This window comes from Prionailurus viverrinus, chromosome D2 (genome assembly GCF_022837055.1).
Source record: "Prionailurus viverrinus isolate Anna chromosome D2, UM_Priviv_1.0, whole genome shotgun sequence".
NCBI classification, from domain to species: Eukaryota; Metazoa; Chordata; class Mammalia; order Carnivora; family Felidae; genus Prionailurus; species Prionailurus viverrinus.
The window spans coordinates 42,681,450-42,700,841 of NC_062571.1; positions in this window are offsets into that span (position 1 = coordinate 42,681,450).

Genomic DNA, 19,392 nt, shown 5'->3' on the forward strand with positions numbered 1-19,392 from the left:
GAACAAGAAAAACTATGGTGATAAAGATCAGAACAATGGTTTTCTCTGGGAGATAGAACTGACAGAAAAAAACTTGTTCTGATGATGACAGGGATAGATACATTTGAAGCAACGTATTGAATTGTACATTTAAAATCGGTCTTTTATTTTACGTAAGTTATACTTCAATTAAAAATAAAACATAAGGAGAAAAGGACAGAAATAGAAGCTATATATCAAAATCTACTGGAAAGATATAAACAAAGGAAAAACAAATGGACAAGGCTGAGGCAAAGGGTTTAGGAAGCTACACTTGCATGATAAGATTAAAGCAATGCCAGGAAGTGATTGCTGAAACTTAGAAGAATATTTGCTTCAGGGGAATGGAAGAGATTTTGCTGGGAACGAGGCATTGTGAGCAGCTTCTAATGTGTCAGGCAATATTTCTTGACCTGATTGGTCAGGTGTTAATAAAGATGTTGGCCTCATAATAATTAATTAGCTGTACATTTATTTTATAGCAATTATCTGTATCTTTATTTTATTTTACAAGTAAGGGTTAAAGAAGTCTTAAAATAAATGAAAGGACTTCGCTTTTCATAACATGTTTGAAGAAGACCCAAAGAGTGTAAGATTTAAGTTGAGATATGCCGAGTGAGAAGGAGCAGGCTCTGTGAAGAGTATGGGAAGACAGAGTTAATGTAGGTGGGAAACCTGAAAGCAGGTCCCTGTAACAGCAGCATGATGGACTTGGAACACAGAGTCGTGAAGTTACATTGGTGACGAAAGCACGAGCCATAGCATGCGGGACTTAGAGGCTAAAATAAGGAGCTTGAGTTTTATTCTACATGAAGAAAGAAATTCTTAAAGAGTTGAGGTGCACAAAAACACTTCCACTGACATTTATAGGACACTGCTATGGTTTCTGTGTTAGAGGACAAGAATGAAATTAGCAAGAAAAGTTAGGATGATAAAATCTAGATCGGGTTAGAGACGCAGGACCTGGCTTTGGACGGTGACAGTGGATGGAGATAGAAGTGAATGGCTTAGCGGGTAACAAGAAGGGAGACACTAATGCTACTGGATTGGTTCCCACCAGGACTGACTGAGTAGGTAAAAATGCCACACAATGAAATGGTAGTAGTTTAATACAGGGAAAAGTTTTGGGGAGGAAAATTCATAGCTAATTTTAGGGGTTTGTAAATCAACGCTCCTACCAAAAACCTGAAAGCTCATGTCCACTCCCTGCTACCCCATCCCTCACTGTGACAAGAGCTCATCTGCTTAACTATTAACCCTCACTTCCCAGACTAACTTTTGTTCCAGCCACACTATCCTTGTTCCTTCTCCTTCCTGTCACCTACACTAACATTGGTCCCCTTAAAATACACTTTCTTTTTCCAGTAGAGAACTTTCTCTACCATACACACATGATTAAATTTTTATTCATCTGCTAAGGCCCACCTCAAACTTTACTATTTTCTTAAAAGCTTACTAGGAGAATTCTTTTCTGTATAAGGTGCAAAACTTGAGAAAATCTATGTGCTTCAAGTTACCTGGTATAATATGTACCGATTCAATTCACCAAATATATGTTGATCACCTATTATGTTCCAGAGTTAAATATTAGGACTAGAAAAACTAATAATCAATGGTGCTCTGTTTCATATACTCTTAGCTTACTTGGAGGATAGCATTTGAACAAGAAATTAAAATAGATGTGGTAAATGTCATAATGTAATGAGCAAAATGTTAGAAGAATGCAAATGAAGGATAATATTATTCTGCTCGATGGGGCTTACCTTAAAAAGTCACCTTTGATCTGACCCATGTAGTAGTCATTTTATTGAGTATTATTAAAAATTAAATATATCCACGAACTGAATTTCTCTCAATGCCTTCAGGCCTTGCAACATGCAGTCACTGTTTTTACCTTACACACACCTTGCTCAGGCACACTGTGAGTCTCGGGAAGCTTGCTGGAGCCACAAACAAACCCTCCTACACTCAATCATTCCCCTCTTATTTGTCTCAGAGAAAAATACCTGGATGGGAAGAATCCTCAGTGTGCTTCAGCCCTGCAAACATCACTGCTCTTCGTGGTTTCCTAGTTTCTTCACCTGGAAAACAAGAGGAATAAACTAAATCTGTGCTATCCTTTTTTGGCATCAAACTCCAGTAAAATGGTGGATATGAAAACTGTATTATAAGAAATATAGGTAAATACTTATTAGAGGGAATTAGTTTCAAAAAAGGTATAAAGTTATAAATAGGAATTCTGGTTTCTAGTTCCATGCATAAGGAGCTTAGACGTTGTCACTCCATCCTAACAACAAGTATAAAGCTGAACAGACTGAATAATGCTTCTTGGATCCACCAGAGAGGGGAAGACACAGGTCAAACCACTGTCCCCAAGATTAGAAAGGCAGCCAGCAAGACGTGGGGTACCTCAGCAGAGCCTCAGCAGCAAAAACCACTGCAGAAACCAGTGCCACAATGGGAAAATCTGAACTGTAATTGACAAATGCTGGAGGCTCAGTACAGACAAAACTGAGAGTTTAAAACTCTGGGAGGAAATTGTCATAGGAGAACCACCACAATATTGTGAGATTTATCTCCAGGAGGTCAAACACATTTACAAAATAAACATCAGAGGAAAATCCCTTCCAGCTTCTGGCAGTGGGAGGGGAAAGAAACCATATTAAAATATAGCAGATCACTCTGTTTTTCTTTACAAGACCTGCCTTCAGGGGAAACTAGTCAACTAGAACCTGAAATGCTGCATTACTCTCAGAGTCTAACTAACCAGGAAAGGGAAATACCCAACTCCAACCCATTCTACCCAATCTTTTCCAACTTAAAAAAAATGCTAGAGAGGCTCCTGAGTGGCTCAGTCAGTTGAGAATCCCACTTCGGCTCGGGTCATGATCTCGCGGTTTGTGGGTTTGGGCCCCGCATAGGGCTCTGTGCTGACAGCTCGGAGCCTGGACCCTGCTTTGGATTCTGTGTCTCCTTCTCTCTCTGCTCCTCCCCCACTACACCTCTGTCTCTCTCTCTCTGTCTCTCTCTCTCTCTCTCTCTGTCAAAAATAAACATTTAAAAATTTAAAAAAATGCTAGAAATAAAAAACACTATAATAAAAATGAAGAATTCTTTTGATGATCATATTAGCATACTAGACACAGTTGAGGAAAGAATCTCTGAGCTAGAGAATATATTAATAGAATCCTCAAAACCTGAAAAGCAATGAGAAAAAACACTAAAAGAATATCCAAGGACTGTAGTACAATTATAAAACGTGTAACATACACAGAATGAAAATACAAGAAAAAGAGAAAGAAAAGAACAGAAGAAATATTTGAAATAATAACTGAGAATTTCATCAAATTAATGCCAGACACCTACCTCAGATTCATGAGGCTCAGATAATAGTGAGAAAAAATGCCAAAAAAAAAAAAAAGGCTACATGTAGGCATATAATTTTTAAACTACAGAAAATCAAAGAAAAAGACAAAATCCTAAAGGATTCCACTGGGAAAAAAGCACCTTATCTATAAAGGAAGATAAAAATTATACCTGATATCTGATTTCTCCTCAGAAACCATGCAATAGGAAAGAGCAGAATAAAATATTTAAAGTGTTGAGAGAAAAATACCCATTAACCTAGAATTCTATACTCTGCAACATTATCCTTCAAAATTAAAAGATAAATACTTTCTCAGATAAATAAAAAATGAGGAAATTTATTTCTTTGAAAGAATGCTAAAAGAAGTTCTTTAGAGGGAAAGGATATGGGTCAGAAACTCAGATACCCATAAAGAATGGGGGACTAGTGAAAAGGAATAAGTAAAACAACAACCAAAAAAAAACTTTTTTCTTACTAATGATCTAATAAATAACAGTTTGTTCAAAATAATACCAACATAATTTTAGATTATGTGTACACATGCATATATCATATTTATTTATATATACACACATATATACTTACAACTAAGGAAATGAATTGCAGCAATGATACGAGAAATGGAAAGAAAGAATTAGGATTATTTTGTTATTGTAAGGTATCCATAATACTTGTACAGTGGTATAGTGGTAACTGAAAGTGGACTTGATTAGTTGTGTATGTATACTGCAAACTCAAGGTCAATCACTAAAAAAGGAAAAATAAAGTATTATTGATATTCTAAGAAAGGAGAGACAATGAAATTATATATGTTCAATTAAAACCACAAAGGCAGAAAAAAGAAGAGACAAAAATAACAAAGAACAAGGACAAATAACAGAGAACAGTAAATATGGTAAATATTAATCCAACTAGATCAATAATGCCAATTGAATGCCAATGCTCTAAATGCACCAATTAAAAGACAGATGTCAGGGTAGATTAAAAAACAAGACAGAACTACATGTTGCTTATATGAAACTTGCTTTAAATATAAAGAAATATATAGATTAAAAGTAAACGAAGAAAAATATACCATGCTAACACTAATTAAAACAAAGCAGAAGTAGCTATATTGATTTCAGACCGAGCAGGAATCAAACCAAGGAAAATTATCAGGTATATACTTACTCGATAAAAGGGTCAACTCTCCAGGAAGACATAATTCTTAAAGGGCATGAACCTAACAACAGAGCATCAAACTGTGTGAGGCAAAAAAATTGATAGAACTGTGAGGAGAAATAGATGAATCCATTCTCAGTGTTGGTGACCTTAACATTCCTCTATCAGAAATGAACAGGATCATGAAGTAAAAAATCAGTAAGGATATATTTAAACTCCACACCACCATCACTCAACTGGATGTAATGAACATCTGTAGACTAATCAGTCCAACAACAGCAGAGTAAACAGTTTACTCAAGCTCACATTGAACATTCAGCAATACAGACCACATCCTGGGCCATAAAACACCCCTTAACAAATTTAAAACTATAGAAATCATACAATGTCTAATCTTAGACCACAAGAAAAGTAAACTAGAAATCAGTAACAGAAGAAGACTGAAAAATCTTAAAATGCATGGGCTACTTCTAACTAACACATAGATCAAATAAGAATCTCAAGAGAAATTTAAAATATTTTGAACTAAATGAAAATGAAAATACAACTTATTAAAATTTGTGGAATGTAGCCAAAGCAGTGCTTAGAGGGAAATTTATAGCATTGAATGCTTATGTTAGAAAAGAAGAAATTTTTCAAATCAGTCATCTAAATTTCTGCCTTCAGAAACTAGAAAAAGAAGATCAACTTAAAACCAAAATAAGCAGGAGAAAAGAAATAATAAAAATTAGAAAAGAAATAAGTGAAACAGAAAATAGGAAATCAGTAGAGGAAATCAATGAAACCAAATACTAATTTTTTGAAGAGACTAATAAGGTTGATAAGCTATCTAGCCAAGATAACTAAGAAAAAAGAGGACACAAATTACTTATATCAGAAATGACAAAAGGGCTATCACTAAAGTTCCCATGGAAATTAGAAATATAACAAAAAATAGTGTGAATATAAGCCAACAAATTTGATAATCTAGATAGATCAATACCTTGAAAGGCATAATTTGCCAAAGATCATATAAAAAGAAATAAGGCAATCTGATTGGGTCTTAAATCTATTACAGAAATTGAAACAGTAATTAATAATCTTCCAAAACAGAAAGTATGAGGCCCAGGTGGGTTCACTGGTGAATTTTACCAAATATGTAAGGAAGAGATTTTATCAATTCTCTACTATCTCTTTCAGAGGATAGAAACAGAGGGAATACTTTCTAACTCATTTTATGAAGCTATTATAATCCTCATAATAATACCAAAGACATTATGAGAAAAGAAGACTATAGACCAAGATCTCTCATGAACATAGATGCAAAAATCCTCAACAACAGCAAGTCAAATCCAAAAAGTATACAAATAATTGTAATCCGTAACCAAGCAGAATTTAATCTGGGTTTGCAAGATTAGTTCAATATGCAAAAATTCAATTAATAGTAATTCATCACATCAATAGTCTAAAAAAGAAAAAAAAACATTTAAACCAGCCTCCAAAAAGCTGAAATACTTAAGTATAAATCTAAGAAAATTTGTACAAGGTCTATGTGACATAAACTACAAAACTGTGACAAACAAAATTGAAGGGTCAAATCGTTAATCCACATTCATGGATAAGAAAACTCAATATTGTCAAGAAGTCAGTTCTTACCAAATTGTTTTACAGATTCGATGCAATCCCAATCGAAATCCCTTCAAATGATTTTATGTATATCAACAAAATGATTCTGAAGCAAAAGCATAAAACTCCTAAAAGATACCATAGGAGAGGGGAACCTGGTTGGCTCAGTTGGTTAGGCGACCGACTTTGGCTCAGGTCATGATCTCATGGTTTGTGAGTTGGAGCCCCACATCAGGCTCTGTGCTGACAGCTCAGAGCCTGGAGCCTGCTTCAGATTCTGTGTCTCCCCGTCTCTCTGCCCCTCCCCTGCTCATGCTCTCTGTCTCTCAATGATAAATAAATGTTAAAAAAAATTTTTAAAAGATAGCATAGGAGAAAATCTACATAACCTTGGGTATGGTAGTGCCTTTTTAGAGATAACATTAAAGACATAATTCATGAAAAAAATAACTGAGAAGCTGAAGTCCATTAAAATTAAAAATGTCTGCTCTGTTAAGGCAAAGCAAGGAAATTGAGAAGACAAAGCACAAACACACCTAATTAAGGACGGTTATCCAAAATAGACACTTATAACACTCAACAATAAATGTATATAATAGTTTACTTTTATGATCCAGAAATCAACAAAATAAAATTCACCATGATGTAAGAAAAGTTGGAACAGGTGATAGAGTAGCAACAGTTTTCCTTCCTTTTTGCAATTACCTAAATTACTTGAAAGTGTTACACCACATGGTATAAAAATCAAATTTAATGGGCACCTGTGTGGCTCAGCATGTTGAGCACCCAACTCTTGGTTTCGAATCAGGTCATAATCGCAGGGTTCATGTGATCGAGCCCCACATGGGGCTCTTGTTCTCTCTCTTTCCCTCTTTCTCTCTCTCTCAAAATAATAAACATTAAAAATTTTTTTAACTTTTTAAATTCTGCCCTAATATCCTATAAATCAACTCCCCTTCGTTGGTTTATTATGCTAACATTCTAAAAGAAGACTTTACAAAAATCCTTCCCCTCAATGTGTTAACAAGGATGGTGAGACAGGAGAAAGTGCTACTGGAGCTAACCAGCTGGTGCAGAACATAAAGGAACCCAGGCAGAAACTGCACCCCTGTAGTTCGAAATCTCTTCCTAGTAGGAAAGCCCTTCTACCAATTTGAATGTATATTCAGTCTTTGAGTGGAGCTCAGCAGGGCCAGCCCAGAGTGTGATAATGACATGTTTGTAGGTCTTAATCTTTAGAACCTGTCTCAGCCTGCTCTTGCCTTCACCCTAGAGGATTTCCTCTGCATTCTTCTCAGATGTGTACTCTGAGCTCTAATGTGTAGTGAATGTTCCCACACATTCATTTACACACAGCTTGCTTGGAGAAAAACTTGCTGAGACATTTTGAAATGGAAACTGAGAAGAGGAAAACAAGCTGGAAATTTCCCTACAAATGTAGACTCTGAAGCCTAAAGGGAACTGTATTTCCATTTGTAAAGCAGAAAAAAAAAAAGGCCAGCTCTAGGGAAGCATAACAGGTGCTTTCCTAGGCTACAGAAGTTGGGAGGAACAATATTTTATAAAAGCAGAAAAATCAGAAACTTTCTAAACCTTGCCCCTTCGGCCAGATAAAGTGCTGGCTTTCTGTTTCCAGCCCTTCCCAATCACAGCAGAACTCTCAGGTGAAGTCACAAATACACACAGACATAACCTCTGTCAGCAGGAATCAAAAGACTACAGGCTACAGGGCACTGAGCCATGCTCCATGGGCAGGGAATCCCCCCCAATGCCTTCCTGTGGCCACCACCAGTGCTAGCAGGAAGAGATACTGGATGTTGTGATTTGTTATGAATGCTCCAGAATTTCTTTTGATGATTGCCTTGAAGCTGTGACACTCTATGTTAGTAAGCAGCCTCTTGACCAACTTCCAGGTTTTCCTGTGGGTGCTGCTTTCCTGTCCTTGATCTAGGAAAAGGGAGACAAGACTGAGAGAGCTGATATGTCCCCTTTCACAGAGAAGGACTTCAATGCCCCTTCTTCTCACCTACTCATTTGCCTCTCCCTTCCACCTCCATTTTCACATCATTACCAGATCTGGGCATGCTGTGGTACCATGTGAGATATATGAGAAATGTGTGCTCCTTTTCCCATATCCCTGCATTTATTCAGTAAGCACATTCTGTGTGTCTGGCATTGATATAGGAGCCATCTTACGTATGTATGTATTTATTTAGAGAGCATGCAAGCAGGGGAGGGGCAGAGAGACAGGGAGAGAGAGAATCCCAAGCAGGTCCTGTGTGCTGTCAGTATGGAGCCCAACACAGGGCTCCTGTCTCACAAACCAGAAAATCATGACCTGAACTGAAATCAAGAGTCTGACACTCAACCGAGTGAGCCACCCAGGCACCCTGATCTACGAGCATCTTAAAGAAAGATGTAGATTAAAAAAGGTGACTATTCTCAATGAGCTTATCTTGTATTGTAGAAGATAAGCAAGTGAAAAGGCACCAGAAGTGAGAGAGCTATGAAACCCAGCTTTACCCTAACTTCCAGAGCTCAGGATACGCAAAGACCCCTTCCAGCAATTTGTTCTTGAATTTGGATCTTTATGAAAAAATGGTACATCGAGCTAACTACCAGGAGTATGACATGTCCAGGTTTCACGAGGTCAAAGAATATTTATTTTCTCTACATCCAGTGATTTAAGGTTTTGAGACAGAACTTTTTGCACTTCACGTAAGTTTTTTAAATAATGCAAGAAACCAAATAAATTATCCTAATAACTGCACAAACACTACTGTCCAAGAGGTTGATACTGGTAGAGTTTGTTTAATAGATACCTCTGCATAGCGGACCATGGCTTTAGTTAGACCACGGTTACAGGAGTGTGAATTTGGCCCTTGAAATGCAGTTTAAGGGTAACAGTATGTGGGGGGAATCAATGTGCTGAAAGTATACAAGACCAGAAAATCCCGATGGGGTTTAAAATCTGTGAGAACAGCTCACACTTCATTATTATATTATTAATTTGATATATGATTATTCTACAGCATTTATTTTTAAAAATGAACTTTACAACTGTTGGTTCCTAAAAAAGAAAAAAGAATCCTGATATAGTTTTCATAGATAAGTTTGATGAGAATTTATATCTTACATTATGTTTTCTAAGTCTACATCTTTTCATTACATGAGTTAGCAATTTGTTTGCTTTCTTCATATAGTCATTATGATTGTCTTTTCTTTTCATTTTTTTAATCACTTATTACTGGTGCACACAGAAAGTGGTTTTGTGTTCTTCACTTATAAGCTGACATCTTACTGAAATTTCTTATTGTGGTTAATAATTTTTGTCATTTTAGGACACCTGCGTGGCTCAATCAGGTAAGCATCCAACTCTTGATCTCAGCTCAGGTCTTGATCTCAGGGTTGTGAGTTCAAGCTCTGTGTTGGGCTCTATGCTGGGTGTGGAGCATACTTAAACAATAATAGGAATCAAATAATAATAATAAAATAATATTTTTTTTCATTTTATGCTCTTAGGTTTCCATGGCAGAGCCATATAATCTGTAAATAATGATGAATTTCCTAGTCTTTTCCAATTATATACTTTCATCTCCTACTACTTTGTAAAGTGGATTGATTACAATTTCCAGAAATCTCTTAAAGAGTGGTTTACGTAAGACATGTTATGGACCTGATTTAATGGAGATGTTTCCAGCATTAAAGTGATGATATAATTTTTATCTTTATTATTATTATGGTTTCAGAGTGACATTTATTGTCTAAAAAGGAGTGTCATTCTAATCTTAGTAGTATTTGCAGAAATATATATTTTACTTTGGGTAAAATATCTTTATCTTTACTTTGGTGTTTTCACTGCAAAACCATATATTTGTTTTCTTCTAGATATATTAAAATATCATTAGGTGTTACCAGATTTCCAAGTTAAACCATCTGCAAATCTCTTATTTATTGGATAAACACTACTTGGTTATGGTGTTTTAAAAAAATCTTTGGCTCACTGTCATACAGAAACTTGATCTATAAAATAATGAGAAATGTTTTATTCATGCCTATTTTGTGTTTTGTATTATTTAAAGCGGTATGCTATTTCCTTAAAATTGATAAGTATTCCTTTTTGTGTATCTATAATATCCATAAAAGTATTAGAATCTTTGTTCATCAAAGTTAAAGGCAACTTTTGTCTGAATTAATTATTCGGACTGGGTCATTTTTTAAAAATGGCCTTATTTTGAAAACTTTAAGATTTACTCTCATGGACTCCTGGTAAATTTGAAAAAAAAAATGAGCTGGTTGTTCATCCTTCTGTCTCCAAACGTAATACTTCTGCATAATTAGAATAAGGTATTTTGGTGTAGAAAGTAGCATCAAGAATTAAAAGTTGGATGTGCCCAGTGTTATAAATGAAGAGGAATCTCAGAATTAGAACAAAATTTAAAAGCTGAAATCACACTGGTTCACAGACTTATAAAATTTGAAACTACAGAAACTATGGGGATTGATTTGCAAAGGAAAATTAAATAAATTTAGATAATAAAAAATGTTAAAGAATAAACACATTTTTCAAAGACAAATGTAACATTAAAAAATGTTGACTTATCAGGTTACCAATAAAGTCTCAACCAATTTCAAAGAATCAACACTATACTGACTACATTTAAAAAATTTTTGTTTAAATTTTATTAATTTATTTTGAGAGAGAGAGAGAGACAGCACAAGTCAGGGAAGGGCAAGGAGAGAGGAAGAGAGGGAGAGAGATAGAAACTCAAGCAGGCTCCACACTGCCAGCTCAGAGCCTGATGTAGGGCTCAAACTCACAAACTGTGGGATCATGATCTGAGCCAAAACCAAGAGATGGATGTTTAACCTACTGAGCCGCCCAGGTGCCCCCTGACTACATTATTTTTTATCATAATGAAATAAGTTAGAAATCTTCAATTAAATGATAAGCTAATCCCTATATAGAAAGGGACTAAAAAAAGGAAACCTTAGTGATTCCATGGTTTAAGAAGTGTAATAGAATCTATAAAATACTCCTTTTTAAACAGTCACAAAAGTAACATGTGCTAAAACTTGCAACTTGCTGCTAAAGCAACACAGAAATTTCAGCATTAAATTCAGTAATAATAAGAAAAAAGGAAACAGTACAGCATTTAAAACAATCAGTTAAAGAAGACTGAAAAAGAGGTACATTCATCACCCACCTTATCTCCAATTCAAAAAGTAGAAAGAAAATAATAAAGAAAAGAGGAGGACTTATAATACAAAATAGACAAAAATTGTAGGAATCAAATAAAATCATAAAAATAAAAAATGGGAATGAACACAAGGAGAAAATATGGTTTGTGAAAAAGACTGAAAATTACAAACACCGAGCAAGTCTAAAGAAACAGAATTGACATAAAGAAAATATTGTGAATGAAAATGGAATCCAAAACTGTGTAGACTGACCACTGCATAGATTCTGAAATACAAAAGTAGCTTAATAAGTTTAAAAATAGATCGAATAGAACAAGTTTTATTAAAACATAAAGAGCAAAAACTGAATTAATAAAAAATGTGAAAATTATTTTAATAGTTATTTTATTTTCAAAAATCCTTTCTCATTCTCCTATAACTCAATGTGCAGGTGGGCAGACACACACATAGACATAGAGGAATGTCATTATGTTCAAATAACATTTTATTGAATCTTCGTAAGTAAAAATGATCTAAGAGTAGAAAAAGGAAACTGTCCATCTCATTTCATAAACTGGTATATTTGATGTCAGAAGAGGCTAAGGACTATAATAGAAATGGATATTTTCATTATAACAGAATAATTTTACTTATTAACAAAGTTGAAACAAATCTAAATAAAATATTAACAAATGAGATTCAGTAGTGTATTTAAAATAAAGTATTATGACCAAGTTAAATTCATAACAGAATTATAAGGATGGTACAATACCAGAAAAATTGATGTAATTCACCTTACTAAAATTTAAGAAAATAAATTATGATAACCACAGAAAGAGAATAGGATGTTAAGATACAAGAAAAAAACAATTTTATGGGACAAATTCATGTTCACATAAAAAGAATCAGTTTTATCCCTTGTCTCATGCTACACACAAAAATTAACTCAAACTGTATCATAAACTTAAATGTAATAGTAAAGCTATAAAACTTTTAGAAGAATACAAAGGAGTAAATCATGATTTTATTCATTAGATAAGGATATCTTCATTATAACACCAATAGCAAAAGTTCTAAGATTGTTAAGTTGGACTTAATTAAAATTTAAAAAATGTGCTTTATGTTTTTAAATGTTTATTTTGAGAGAGAGAGAGAGAGAGTGCATGCACACGCACAAGAGGAGGAGAAGGGCATAGGGAGAGAAAGAGAATCCCAAACAGGCTCCATGCTGTTGGCACAGAGCCCAACATGAGGCTCAATCCCAGGCACTGTGAGATCATGACCTGAGCCCAAATCAAAAGTCAGACACTTAACAGACTGAGCCCACTCAGGTCCCGAAAATGTTTGTGCTTTAAAGAATACCATCAAGAAAGTGAAAAGACAACCCACAGAATGGGAAAATTATTTGAAATCATATACCTAATAAAATAATTACATCTAGGATATATTTAGTTTTTAAAAATCAATAATAAAAATCATTCAATTAAAAATCGTCAAAGGATCTGAATAGACATTTCTGCAAAGAAGATTTTAAAATGACAAATGAGCACATGAAGATACTCAATACCATCAGTCATTAGAGAAAACAAAATGAGATACTCCTGCACAAATACGAAGATGGCTCCTAATAAAAAAAGACAGACAACGATAAGTTTTGATAAGGATGGGGAGAAACTGGAACACTCATACATTGTTGGTAGGAATGTAAACTGGTGCAGCCTTTTGGAAAACAGTTTGACCATTCCTCAAAATGTTAAACATAGAGTTACCATATGACCCTCCAATTCCACTAACTCCCTACTCAAAAGCATTGAAGATATATGTCCATGCAAAAACCTATACACAAATGTTCACAGCAACCTTAATGACAACAGAAAAAAGGGAGAAACAACCCAAATGTTCATGAATGGATGAATAAATGCACAACATGTGGCATGTCATAATAATGGGCAGATAATGAAGTACCGAGACATGCCCCAACAGGAATGAATCTCAAAAACATAAAATGTGATAGGCAAAAAGGACAATCACAATTACATGTTATATGATACTGTTTATGTGAAATGTCCAGAATGGACAGATTTATAGAAACAAAGTATATTAGTGGTTGCTTAGGGCTGGGTGGGAATTGTGTGGGTGGAAGAGGAAGAACTTGTTTAATTTAAACAAATTAAAATGTTTGTTATTGGATACAAAATGACTTGGGGAGTGATAAAAATGATCTAAAATTACTATAGGGATGGTTATACACTACTCTGTAAATACATTAAAAAGCATTTAAAATCACTTTAAATGAGTGAACTTTATGGTATGTAAATTATATCTCAAAATGCTATTTATTTTTAATTAAGATATATTTTGGGAAATGTGTTACATAAAGATAGTACTTATTAATAATTTTTGGTATATGAGACTGAAAATGACCATTAATGGTGCTTGTATTTGAGCTAACTTCTGGTTTTCTTTATTACAATAATAAAGTAACATAATTTAAAAAGCCCAAAACTGGGGGTGCCTGGGTGGCGCAGTCGGTTAAGCGTCTGACTTCAGCCAGGTCACGATCTTGCGGCCCGTGAGTTCGAGCCCCGCGTCGGGCTCTGGGCTGATGGCTCAGAGCCTGGAACCTGCTTCCGATTCTGTGTCTCCCTCTCTCTCTGCCCCTCCCCCGTTCATGCTCTGTCTCTCTCTGTCCCAAAAATAAATAAACGTTGAAAAAAAAAAAAAGCCCAAAACTGGATGTGTGTGTGTACATATATGTGTGTGTGTGTATGTGTGTATAGATAAATTTAAGGGACGCTTATGATTGCAAACTACTCTCAGAAAAATAGGAATAGAAGAGTAATTCCTCAACCTGATGAAATATTTCTTGCAAAACACATTGCAAACCTAACTGGCAAAAGGAACATCAATGCAGGAACAGATAAATGTGCTATATTCATAAAGTGAATAAACCTAACAATTTAAATACACTAAAGCCTTGATTGTAACTTGTTATGCAATTGTTCTGCATCACAAGCAAACATTTCTAATACATTTTAACTTGATAAATGAGCAACGTGTTGCAATGCAAGTAGTACATGATGCTGAAAGTCACATGATCACAACTGAGCCAATGGCTCCCCTCCCTCCCTCTCTCTCCCTTTCTCTCTCTCTCTCTGAGGGATTGTGGGTGATCATCTCCCATGCTAGGATGCTCAGGTTGCAGTGTTTGGCAGAAACCAGTGATTTTTCAGAACTCTGGAAGGTGTCCACACCGCACTAGTGTATTTTTTGGCACCTCAAAGCACCTGTGGACAGTCCTTTGCTTTGCCATACAAGAGTAAGTTTAGGAAGGCTTTGCTTCATTCCAGGTCATGCTGCCTGCAGATATAGACCCTTTCCTCTGCTGCCTTATTGCCAGTTATATTAAAAAGAATATATGACAAGAGTTCAATATGGTACTGTAGTCAATATCAGTGTGAGCGCATACAATGGCCCCATGCAGAAAAAGGTTGAAAAGAAAGGCAGTAAGAAAAAGGAAATTATTGTGGTGGAAGTTAAGAAGGAAGTCATTAGGAAGTATGAACAAGGTATGCAAGTGGCCAAAACTGCAAGATTTTATAGGAAGTCTATGTCTGCATCTCATCTGCAGAGGAGGAGAAAAAGGCAGAGGAATCCCTCAGTTCAAATGAGAATAGGGAGATGTGTAAAATGTGGGAAACAGTGCAAAATTTTGTAGAAAAGCACCACCTGAATAAGGATATAGCAGTGTGAGAGATGAATCTGTTTAAGGACAATGCAATGTCACATTTCTGCAAAATCCTCAAAAGGAGGCAAAAGCAAGCATCATTGGATAGGTTCCTTGTTAAAGGTGCATGAAAAGAAAAAGATTCCATTGAGCCAATAGATGGCAATGATTCCATGAGGGATAGTGAGCGTCATCCTACACAATAACCCTCCTCTCTCTTGTCTGCCTCACAAGTGAGGGAGCCATGAAGGTTTTCAAAGGTAAGTACAGGTTAATTTGTTTTTCTTTATATTTTGTATTTTATTCTTTTGTATTATATTGCAGTATTTCAGTATTGTAATCATTTTTACATGAATATTTCTGGGTTGTGGAATGAATTATCTGGGTTTCCACTGTTTCTTATGGGGAGATTCGCTTGGATATACAAGAGCTTTGGATTACAGGCATGTTTCTGGAACGAATTATGCTCGCAAACCAAGGTTTTACTGTAATTGAAATACAAGTGTTGCATTAACTTGAATTTATCTCAAAAACATACGATTAAATGAAAAAGGGAAGTTATAAAAATTACATGAATTAAAACATACAGACAAGTTTTTGTGGATAAAAAGTGTACAGTAATGGCTTTAAAACATGGACCGAAATTATGCAAAACAAGTAGACAATAATTTTATTTTGAGGAAGAAAAGGAAGGGGGGACTAAAGAGAATAACAAAGAGGATTTACATTTATCAGCAATATTTTATTTTTTTAAATGTTTGTTTATTCTGAGGGGCACCTGGGTGGCTTAGTCGGTTAAGCATGTAACTTTCGGTTCAGGTCAAGATCTCACAGTTTGCAAGTTCAAGCCCCGCGTCAGGCTCTGTGTTGACAGCATGGAGCCTGGAGCCTTCTTCAGATTCTGTGTCTCCCTCTCTCTCTTCCCCTCCCCTGCTTGTGCTCTCTCTTAAAGTAAAAAAAAAAAAAACCTTTAAAAAATGTTTATTTAGAGAGAGAGAGAGACAGAGAGAACATGTGTGCACATGAGTGGGTGAGGGGCAAAGAGAGGGAAAGAGAGAATCCTAAGCAGGCTTTCTGCTACCAATGCAGAGCCTGACACGGGGCTCAATCTCACAAATCACGAGACCATCACTCGAGCAGAAATCAAGAGTCAGACACTCAACCAACTGAGTAACTCAGGTGCACCCATCTGCAATATTCTACATTTGTCAATTTTTGCTGTGGATATGTGATTATTATCTGTAATTCATTGTGGTTTAAAATTTACATATTAATTTCTGGGTGATTTTAATATTATTAAAATGTCCTCTCAGATTGCTAAATTATGTTTTTAAAGAATAATGTTATTTAAAATTATTAAATTTCTATGTTGGGTGAAACAGGTGATGGGGATTAAAGAGTACACTTACCATGATGAGCACTGAGTAATGTAGAGAATTGCTGAATCACTACATTGCACATAGGAAACTAATATAACACTTTATGTTAACTATACTGGAATTAAAATGTTAAAGTTTTATTGATCAGTACTACAAACTAAGTTCATTATCCATTTCCTCCTATAAAATCTAAAATTCATACACATGCTATTTGTTAATATGAAAGTGCTTTCTCAAAAAATACACCAAATGGACACTCTTTTTACATAGATCTTGATGTGTTCTTATAATGCAAAATAGACCTCATTTTCGGGTTATGCATTAAAATTTTTTTTTAATGTTCACTCATTTTTGAGAGAGAGAGAAAGAGACAGAGAGATACAGAGACAGAGACAGAGTGAGTGAGTGGAGGAGGGGCAGAGAGAGGGAGACACAGAATCTGAAAGAGGATCCAGGCTCTGAGCTGTCAGCACAGAACCCAACATGGGGATGGAACTCACAGACTGTGAGAAGTTGGATGCTTAACGGATTGAGCCACACAGGCGTCCCTCAGGTTATGCATTTTAAAACTTTAAGATACCAATCTAGGAAGGCTAATGCTAATAGTGCTAAAACTATTTCATTTCCTGCAAGGAGGGCTCTAATACAATATCCAATGTAAAGGATACATCTGTATAGAATCTTAACATTTGTTTTCTGTGAAAATAAAAAAGGTTTCCTTTTTTCTTGGCGATGATTCTTTGTTCAACCTGGATGTATCAGCTTTTAAAGTTTTATGTAATATGTAAGTCCTATTTTAGAACAATGGGAGGAACCAGGAGTAATTTTTAAAAATCAGTTAACATGTGCTTGGAGCGGCACATATTTTTATTTTAGCTTTATCACAGTAAGTCACAAAAATATTCAGAAATTATAGAATATTGTGCCACCAGGGACACTGATGACACAGCTCTGTTAAATCATGGGAAATTAAGTACACCGTGTTTATTAAAGAGAATTTTTTTCATGGCTGTTACCCTGCCAAGTGTTCTATTTTTTTCCTGAGAAAATGTCCTCATATTATACATTTGAAATTTACATAGTGTTCTAATATTATCATTTAATTCCAATCTTGTATTAAAATGTCTTCCGTATAAGTAATATTTTTTCTTCATTCAATTCTGTATCCAAAAGATACACAAGAGAACCTAAAGCAGATGTAAGGTGCGGAAGCCTTAATAAGTATCTGCTAAATTGATGAATTAATACATAGAGTTCTAGAAGCAATTTTTCTTGTTATTATGCATTTTTATCAGTATATAGAGAAATTAAGCTGTTCAATGCAAAGTCTTCCGTCTCTGCTATATTCCAGGCATGCTTGCCTTTCCATCATACCCTTCTAAATTTGGCATTGTTTACTAACATTATTTGTTCAGGATGTTTTCTACCACTTCCCCCAATCTCTGTTGTTTTGCACAGACGGGAAAATGCATGAGCCCTGGGTCTATCCCAACATATTCCCCAATAGCACTATTTCAGACAAAAACATTTTGATACTTGTGTCATATGCAGGCTTTAAAAAAAACAAGATAATGCAAGAAAGCAGTTTCTAAGCACTCAGCCTATAATAAACCATCAACGAAAAGTTTGTTGCTATTACCTTACTACTTGTCTAGTGGAGATCAGGGAGGGGGAACAATATTCCATGTAGTCCATGCTCCTTTTGGAGGGAACTCTATACATTATTTTAAGGTAACATCCATAGCATTGGTTATGTGTGGTTGTTCAAGTTTTAAACCTTGTTCGTTTAAAAAATGTAGATAATGCATACTTATTTTATATACTTGATCAGAGCTAAACTATAGGTAGATACAGATTAAAAACTGAAATTCACATAGTATTAGGAGTAAGAGTGGACACTGGATTATATGGAGACTGGAACTGGTTTCCAAATACCTTAGGATTTAGGAATAAGTAATTTGTATTTATACAGAAATTTCATATTTTAAATAATGCCTACATGTAATTAATATCCAATAAAGTATATAAACTATAGTTGATCACATGAACCTAGGTCTTCTGGTACCTTCCATTACATCTCACTGGCTCCAAATATAACTACATTCTTTCGTTCTCCAAAAGAAACCAAAATGATCCTCCAGAAAGACTAGAAAACTCAGGCTCTGCTGTTTTACTTACCGCTTTGTACTTGCCTTTGTACTTTGCACTTACTACTACAGTCCTTTGTACTGTATTGTGGATATTTATTAGGTAAATCAATGAAAAAATAGAATTTTGCAAAGAGCATTAGATTTAGGATTTAAATATTTTTTTTAAAGTTTATTTACTTGAGACAGAGAGCAAGCAGGGGCAGAGCAGAGAGAGAGAGAGAGGGAGAGAAAGAATCCCAAGCAGGCTCCATGCTGTCAGCGCAGAGCCTGATGTGGGGCTCTAACTCACGAACTGTGAGATTGTGACCTGATCCAAAATCAAGAGTTGGAAGCTCAACTGCTCAACGGGCTGAGCCATCCAGGGGCCCCTAGGACTTAAATGCTTTTAATTTTTTTTAATGTTTATTTATTTCTGAGACAGAGAGAGACAGAGCATGAGTGGGGGAGGGGCAGAAAGAGAGGGAGACACAGAATCAGAAGCAGGTTTCAGGCTCTGAGCTGTCAGCACAGAGCCCTACGTGGGGCTCGAAATCACAAACCGTGAGAGTAAGACCTGAGCCGAAGTCAGTCGCTCAACCGACTGAGCCACCCAGGCGTCCCAGGACTTAAATACTTTTAAAATTGCAACTCTGTGCTTAAAAAGGTTGCTGAAATGTCAGCAGCTCAGTTGAGAGTTCCTAGGGAAGAGGTTTTACAAAACACACTCAGATATGTGCAGCCATGTCCAATTCGACTTCTGTCCAACTGCTGTATGTTGAATATAAAAATCCCAGTGTGTCACTAACATATCTTTAAAAATAAAAG